At 35.1% G+C, this 9,145-nt stretch overlaps 1 non-coding gene across 1 annotated transcript; it reads left to right on the top strand.

Annotated features, from left to right (window-relative positions):
• Positions 1-3,183: 3,183 nt before the first annotated feature.
• Positions 3,184-3,333, top strand: LOC131746917 (small nucleolar RNA SNORA62/SNORA6 family). Its single transcript, XR_009332706.1, has one exon. It is a non-coding gene; the product is annotated as a small nucleolar RNA SNORA62/SNORA6 family (small nucleolar RNA).
• The last annotated feature ends 5,812 nt before the right edge of the window (positions 3,334-9,145 follow it).

The following is a 9,145-nucleotide window of genomic DNA, read 5'->3' as shown; positions in this document are numbered from 1 at the left end:
CCATCTTAGTAGTCAGAGTACTGTGTACTAAAAAGATTTTAAATAAAGCCAATATGCTCATCTTTCTTTTTCTTCATCTATTATTAAACCTTAATGGACTTCATTAAATATTCTTAAATATACAAAATGACTGCCTGTCCCCTCTTTGGATTAGACAGTTATTCAAAACGTTGAATAAGCAAATAATTTCACATTCAAGGTACTAGCGTTTGTGTGCACATGTTTTGAGAAGGGCTTGTCTAACTGCTACAAGCATTATCACATAGTCCCATGGTTAGAACCTCAAAGAAGTGGGACAAAAATCAAAGGAAATTGGACTGATATGATTAATTATATGCACACACGTGTCAGGAGTGTGTTTTTCTTTGTTGTACTGTTATTGGAAATAATATACTGTTGTTTTGAAATATTTTAAGACTGTTCTAGATGCTAACTTTTTTAGAAATTTTAATAGGCTAGTGACAGAGGCAGCTTCGTTATATTACATTACCCACTTTTACCTGATTTTTATGAAGTAGGCCAATCTGATATGGTTTATTACATCATACATGCAAACTCCCATTCTAATTTACAATGAGAAACAAGGAAGAGAATATGTTCCTGGAATGTTAAAAAAGCAAAACTATATAATTAGAAAACAAATCATGTGTTTGGATATATTAGAAAGCTAAAGCAAATTAAAATCAGATTACACAAGAAATTATTCATTCATTATGGTTCTATTTTGTTATATCCAAACACAATTATCAGTTTGTGTTTGCAGTAAATATTGCAGTAAGTTTCAAAATCATCTGAAGTGTTTATTGCTTCTCTCTCTAACCTTCCCCTTCACTCACTTCCTAGTGCACAGGGGTCCTTCCTTCCCCTCTTTCCTCCCTATTTCAATCCCTTCTATGCTAAGGGCAAGCAGAAGTCCACTTGGCTCTGTAATGCCTTTCTATTTCTTATTGACTTTCTTTAATTCCACAGCACATTGTTTTCTTTATATACTATTTTCCAAAAGCATCTGGAATAAGAAGAGGCTTAAAGATTACTGAACTCACACCTAACCTGCTACACACATTCACTGTCCTCTATGACATCACTAATAAACACATCCATGGATAATCATCACGTGAACTATGATTCATATGATTCATGAGGCATCTCATTCATTCAACAGTTTAAAAGGTTCCCCCCATCCTTTGTATTCAGTCAAACTTTACTTCCTAGCCGCTAAATGCGAATCTATCTCTTCACTGTTCAGTAGTCTATAAATTCATAGATGGGAGGAAGACTGTATAATTTGAATAGTGCCTGTGCAAAATGGAATCAATAGGTATTTGTCTGCCTGTCTTTCAAAGCAAAACTTCCAATCTTCTACCCAAAGCTAAACTTCTGATCTTCTACTCAATGCTTCAGGTGATGTCTGATCAGCACCAATGGAACATGTGCATTGCTTGCTTTATGATGAACACCATACATTTACTCATGTGGCCAAGCATCCTGGCAGACCGATCCCATGTCATTAAATTGTACTGAACTTTTATTCAGCTAAAATCTCAAAATCTTCCTAATATTTTGTGATGTTTAGCCCTCATCGCTCAGTTTGAGTTGTTTTAAGCACAGAATTAATATTTCCCATTTACACAATGCCTGAGATATAGTAGAAATATCATATCTTTACAGAATGAAAGACCTTAGAATGAAGCAATTTATCAACGCATGATTTTTTTAATCTTAGGAGTAGAAGAAGGTTCTTTAGAGATGTAAGCTTTAAAAAGAAATACATCCAGCCTGTTTTAACTTTGGACTTTCTCATAACTTCCTTTATTCATCTACCATGCCCTAAACTTCATTCATAAATGAAAGCTAAAATGTAGAAAAATAATTTTTAAAAAAAGAAATCTTGTGTGTGCTCAGTAAAAGGAATATATAAAATATTTCCAATAAAAATCTTCAATATAAACACAAAATCCCAGCCACAGAGAAATATCAGCAGAGCCTTAAGAGCTTAAAAAAACAGAAAATAAAACAAATAAAAAGTCAGATTTCATTCAAGAAAATTTTATAAAAGTAGGCCACTGGTGAAGGTTTAGGTTAATAACCCTTGAACGGGAATCTCATAGAAAGTGGAGGAAAATAAAATTTCTACAAATTGTGTGGTCACACTAATCAGATAGTCATCAAAATCACATCTTTCTCCATCCTCAAAAACCTCCTTCTTGTGCTCTACTTAAAAAACTGCACATAACCTTTAAAGTTCTTAATTCCCTAACTTGTGTTTCCCACTCGATATAAAGCCTAAGTGCTGTTCTTTCACGTATCAATTTTATCTTTAATACAGATCAAGCACTACTGAGTACTGGATACTGGAGCACTGTGTGGCACAGTTTGGGAGAGACAAAGTCCAACAAGATGGGGGAAACCACTCATGGGTTCTGAATTTGGAGTTACAGTGATTAGTGACAAGTAGTTATTAGGAAGGTCTAGAAATTATTAACCAGGATTCACAACAGGCAACATAGCAGAGACAAGAAATAGGAAACACTGGTGTAACCAAATACAAAGAAATACACCCACATTAGGCATTAGAGAAATGTACATCCTGAAAAGTCACGTACTGAGCATAGGAAAGTCTGAAAAATGCATTTACTCTCTCAGGTCATTTACTAAGTGGTAAGTAATATACACATCAGTCCTAAATAATTAAGCCACATTGCTAAAAGCATCTGCTTCACACTAGATAGTTGTGCTCTAAGGAAGGACCATCGGGAATATCAAAAGCAACAAAGTCTTCACACCTATGGGATCTTGTGTCCTAAAGTGATAATCCAAAAAGGTACTCAGGCATCAGAAAGTAAGACTGGAAGAGAAATGTGGAATAAATACTGGTCCTTGGAATAAAGTTTTAAAATCCTATATCTAGTAAATAGGACTGGAGGGCAGAGCAAATTAACAGCGGAACTGCCATGGGTAGCAGACCAGGAAAACTCCTTTTAAAAATGGTCCCTGGTAAGGCAAGACTGTTCTCAAATCCAGTCCTCAGACTAAGCTTGGTCGGAGGATGTGGATGATTCACGTGAGCAAGGCCTTAAGATGAGGCCTAGAGAGGCAGGAAACCAGATGGATTATTATTGTAAAGTGGATATTACCATGTATTATCCTAGCATACACTTTTGGCCCATTAAGAATCAACTTTCCTCTGCACATTGTTAGAGCTTGGAGTTGAGGCCACTGGCTGATGAACTCACAAGTGTAGGTAGTGTGCTACATGAGGGGCAAGTTTTTCGCTAACATCACAAGGGTCTCTGGCCCAATGAGTGGAGTTTGATAGTAATACTTGCTACAAATGTAAAAAAAGAAAAATCAACTTTCCTTATGGATAATAAAGACATACAAAGCCAACATCCCTCAGTACCTTCAAGTTTTTGACATTAAGTGGCAGAGGAAGGGAGGCTAGTCTCTACTCAAACAGTGACTGAGAAACTCACAGAGGATGGGAGTCCGTCCACCCCTTGTTTTGGTATTTCTGTACTTCAGTGTGCAAACTGGATTGAGGATGGAGGAATAAAGGAAAAAAGGGATAAAGAGATATTGAAAACGCCCATTTTCTGTACAAATTTAAGTTGGAGCTACAAGAATATTTAATCACATTGTCTGCTAGCTGCAAAAGCACATCAACTAAGTTTACCACAGTGATTACTAATTGTGTATCTACTGTTATAAGGGCATTCTGAAGTAACGAGGAAAAGGCAAAGACAGAGAATTCCCCTAACATCATTTTGCATACATCCAGAGGAGAATTTTCACATAGTTATTAAATTTTACCATATGAACCAAAGTTATAAATGTTAAAAGGGACATATATATATGATGAAATAGATACAGAGAGGGGAGGAATGACCAAACTTTATACTTGTGTTGGTCTTCTACTTATCATGAAGAAGGGATAATATTTCAATTATTATAGAGAGAAGCAAACTATGTAAAGAAAACAATAATGCACAATTACAAGAAGGCAGTTTAAATAAACCATGATTACTCTGGTTATCTGTGTTGCAGATATCAACAAACAATAGAGCATATAACTTTGGAATTATTTAGAGACCTTACAGTTTTGAATGCCCTGTAAGAGTAAGAGAACTGGACAGAGGCAATATTTGAAAAGACAAACGCTGAAAAACATCTTGAGAACTGCTGCATTTATAGATCCATGAAGCTCAAAAAGATCCCTTCTGTTGCTGGAAAAACAACAGCAGCAGAAAAAAACTATGATTAAAAACTTCTAGATAAGTCATAGTAAAACTGTCCTACATCAAAAGCAAAGAGGAAATCTTAAAATCACCTGAAGGAAAAACAAAGGATTATCTTTAAATTAGATTACCTTCAAAGGACTATCTTCAAAGGAGGGTCAATTAGTGTAACAACAGATTCTCTATTTCAACAATGAAAACCAGAAGAAAGTAGAAGAATATCTTCAATATGCTGAAAGAAAATAACAGTGAACCTAGAATTCTATTACAAGTGAAAATCTTTTAAGATACCTATACGAAAGGAAAAAAAAACCCAAAGTGAGCAATTTCATCACTAGATTTACTTTACACTAAAAGAAAAAGCATACACTTTAAGTTGAAAGGAATTGATCTTGTGCTGTAAACTAAGATAAGAAATTTAAAAATTTAGAAGGTGGTAAATATGGGACAAATATACATTAACACTGACTATACAGAGTAATAATGTCTGTTGGTGTTAAAATGAGATAATTAAAATACATGACAACAATAATATAATTTGGAATATATATAGTGTATGAGGTTAAATTTTCAAAGTCCATTGCATAATCTTGAGAGGGTATTAAGTATTGATTAACTTTGGACAAGGATTAAAAAAAAATTATCCACCTGTAATAGTTTAAGGTCACTTCAAAAGGAAGAAAAACAGAACAGGTAACTTATCAGTTGGTGTCATTTCCCCCCAAAAATCAACATTTCTGTTCACACTAGTAGTTTCTTACTTCAAAAAGCCAGAGACTTTTTCTGGCTAAGGAATCTGGCTCACTTATCAATGGCAAATGAAATAGTCAACAAATAAACCAGTGTTCTTGCTTTCTGGGAGCTAAAACTCAAGGACACTGTCTACAGCTTTTCCAAGAGGTGCCCACCAGGACTGAGCCCCATCTGACCTCAGTAGTATCAGGCTCAGTAGTAACTCACCTATGTGAACTTTCTTTCTCTTTCTGTGTCACTTCTCTACTATCTACTGGTTTTCCTGTATTACCTCTAACCTAAAATGCGAACACATCCTACTCTCAGGGAATGCTTCTGAGAGAACCCAACCTATGGCATTAATCAAATAGAGGGAATAATGGAATAAGAAATACTCAAATACCAAAAGGCGGTAAGGTAAGAGAGAACAAGATACTTGGACTTGCTAGGACAAAAATTTGATAATAACATGGTAGATTTTACTGAGATATATTGATTAAATATATTAGATGAAAACTGACTAAAAACTCCAAACTAAAGGAAAAGGTTACCAGACAAGTAGACAAAACAATCAACAGATACAAAGAAAACCTAAAGAACACTATCAACCAATATGTACTAATTAACATTTATAAAACACTATACCCCAGATCTGATGATAGGCCAAATAATAGGCCATAAAATACATTGACATAATACATTTCAAAAGACTTAAATATTCCAAAGTACATTCTGTGAATTAGAAATTAATAACAATGACATTCTAAGAAAATCTCAAGTATTTGAACTAAACAACACATACTTAAATAACCTATAGGTCAAAGAAGAGACAACAAAAGGAGTTTAAAAATATTTTGAACAGAATAATGATAAAAATATATCAATTCCTTTAGATGCTTACATGATAAATGAAGAAATATTTTAAAGAAAGATCAAAGTTTCTAATTTAAGAAGTAAAAAAAAGAGGAAATTAAACCCAAAATTGAAGCAAGGGAATAATAAAGAGAGCAAATCAATGAAATAAAAATAAATCCATGGAAAAATGTAACAGCAAAAAGTTGATTAAAATTAACAAACACGAGCTTCCCTGGTGGTGCAGTGGTTGAGAGTCCACCTGCCGATGCAGGGGACACGGGTTTGTGCCCCGGTCCAGGAGGATCCCACATGCCGCGCAGTGGCTGGGCCTGTGAGCCATGGCTGCTGAGCCTGCGCGTCCGGAGCCTGCACTCCGCAACGGGAGAGGCCACAACAGTGAGAGGCCCGTATACCAGAAAAAAAAATAATAATAAATTTTTTTTAAAAAAGAATGTATTTCCCACACCCACAATGACATATTGCCAGAATTCATTTATGATATTACTCCAGTTATTTTACAACCTTTAAGGAAATGTAAAAAGTACCTTCTCTGAAAAAAAAAAATGTTGTTAAATAAGAGTGTGTGTGTGTGTGTGTGTGTGTGTGTGTGTGTGTGTGTGTGTGTGTGTGTGTGTGTTCTGGCTGGGATTCAAAGAGCTACCCAATTTTCTTTCCATATTCTTAAGAGGTATGTCACAGTATTCATTGCAGTGTCTGGAAATACTAGGCATTCAACAATAAACAGAAATAATCAATAGCATTTTTCACAGAACTAGGAACAACAAAAACAATTAAAATGTGTATGGCAACACAGAAGACCCCAAATAGCTACAGAAATCTTGAGAAAGAAAAACAGAGCTGGAGGAATCAGGCTCCCTGACCTCAGACTATACTACAAAGCTACAGTAATCAAGACAGTATGGTACTGGCACAAAAAACAGACATAGAGATCAATGCAACAAGATTAAAAGCCCAGAAATAAACCCATGTACCTATGGTCAATTAATCTATGATAAAGGAGGCAAGAATATACAATGGAGAAAAGACAGTCTTTTCAATAAGTGGTGCTGGGAAGACCAGACAGCTACGTGTAAAAGAATGAAATCAGAACATTCTCTAATACCATACACAAAAGTAAACTCAAAATGGATTTAAGATCTAAATGTAAGACCAAATACTATAAAACTCCTCGAGGAAAACACAGGCAGAACACTCTAACATAAATCACAACAGGACCTTTTTGGATCCGTCTCCTAATCAAAATAAAAATAGACAAATGGGACCTAATTAAACTTAAAACATTTTGCACAGCAAAGGAAACCATTAAAATGAAAAAACAACCTACTGAAAGGGAGAAAACATTTGCAAAGGATATGACTGACAAGGGCTTAATTTCCAAAATATACAAACAGCTCATACAGCTCAATATCAAAGAATCAAATAACCTGGTCAAAAAATGGGTAGAAGATCTAAATAGACATTTCTCCCAAAAAGACAGACAGATGACCAACAGGCACATGAAAAAAAAATGCTCAACATCGCTAATGATTAGAGAAATGCAAATCAAAACTATGAGGTGTCACCTTGAACCAGTAAGAATGACCATCATCAGAAAGTCTACAAATAATAAATGCTGGAGAGGGTGTTGAGAAAAAGAAACCCTTCTCCAGTGTTGTTGGGAATGTAAATTGGTGCAGCCACTACGGAAAACAGTACAGAGGTTCCTCAAATCACTACAGATAGAGTTGCCATAGATCCAGCAATCCCACTCCTGGGCATATATCCAGGGAAAACTATAATTCGAAAAGATACATGCACCCCAATATTCATAGCAGCATTATTTACAATAGACAAGACATGGAAGCAACTTAAATGTCCATCAATAAATAAATGGATAAAGAAGATATGGTATATATACACAATGGAATACTACTCAGCCATAAAAAAGAATTAAATAATGTCATTTGCTGCAAGTTCAGATTCCCATAGGGAAAAAATGTAACCACCATTTATACTCAAGAATGTGGATTCTGAGAGGCAGCATGTAGACCGTACAAACTCATGGAAAAGACTTTACTTTTCCTGGAAATGGTTATAAAACTTTGGCTCCAGATGATGCTGGGATTAAAAAGCATAATACACATGTTCAGAAAAATAAAACTACTTACATATCAGTAACACAAACTAAAAATTCAGTATTAATCTTACAAAATATTAGAGAAATCTCAGGCCATTTCTACAACCTGGGATTCAGCCACTTGCTCTGTTTTTCTCAACCCCATCTCATCCATTCAGAAGGGAGCACATACGGGAGCATGCACAGACATGATGCCCTCACAGGACCCTCTACTTCTCCCTCCTCCCCCCTCCTCTCTCTTTCTTTCTCTCTCCCTCTCACTGTTGAATTGAATTACTCAGTCCCTCATTCTGAGGCTAAATGATAGGACTCTGAGGAAACTTTAAAATAACGTTTCTGTGCTGCAGTTCTTTTAAAAGATTACCTTTATCCCTGGAGGGAAAGAGGGACAGCAGTTTTGAATTTCCAGTTACATTCATTTACAGCTTGTCTCTGCCCTACCACCAACTCCCTCCCCAGGCTCAAATTCTGTTCTAACAATAAGCCCCCTGAAGGCAAGAACAATGTTTTATTTATCTAGAGCTAGATCTAGGTAATGAACTAGTTCATTTAATGGCTTAATAACAACACCAAGAATAATTTTTCAGATGAATATACAGCAACTGTGAGAAATTAATTTTTTTTAATATCATACTGTCAACATGTTGTTAAGCTGGTATTTGAACTAAGGCGATGTGATTCCAGAGCTTGTTCATGTGTTCTTTGTGCATTTTGCCTCCAGTTAATGATTCTCCATCTCAATAAATATTGATACCTTCTCCTTTCCTCTCAACCCATCCAAATCTTCTCTCTTGAAGTCTTCATTTTAGAGCATTCTCTTCCAGCTCATGGTTTCCTCCCTCGCTGATCTCCCATATTTGCTGCCTTTATACACAATTCTGTCATTTTATTGCCATCTATATATATTTGGCCTCTATTGATTTCTAAAGATAATGGTAAAACATGTTTATACAGTACTTAGGAAATTTTCTAATATCTGTACACATAATTACACTGACATCTCAACTAAATTATAATATTAAAAATACATATATTGTTTTATATATCCTGTAGCATGTAGCAGGATTGAGATACATAGAAATGACTAAATATTTCTAAAGTAAAATGTGAAAAACTGTCAAAAATTACTCCAAAGAATGATTTATTTGAACCAATTATGTAGAGTACAAAACATGTAAATCTTTTA

Source organism: Kogia breviceps, chromosome 1, assembly GCF_026419965.1.
Source record: "Kogia breviceps isolate mKogBre1 chromosome 1, mKogBre1 haplotype 1, whole genome shotgun sequence".
NCBI lineage: Eukaryota > Metazoa > Chordata > Mammalia > Artiodactyla > Physeteridae > Kogia > Kogia breviceps.
Note: the sequence above shows the minus strand (reverse complement) of the source record. Positions and strands in the feature narration are given on the sequence as shown.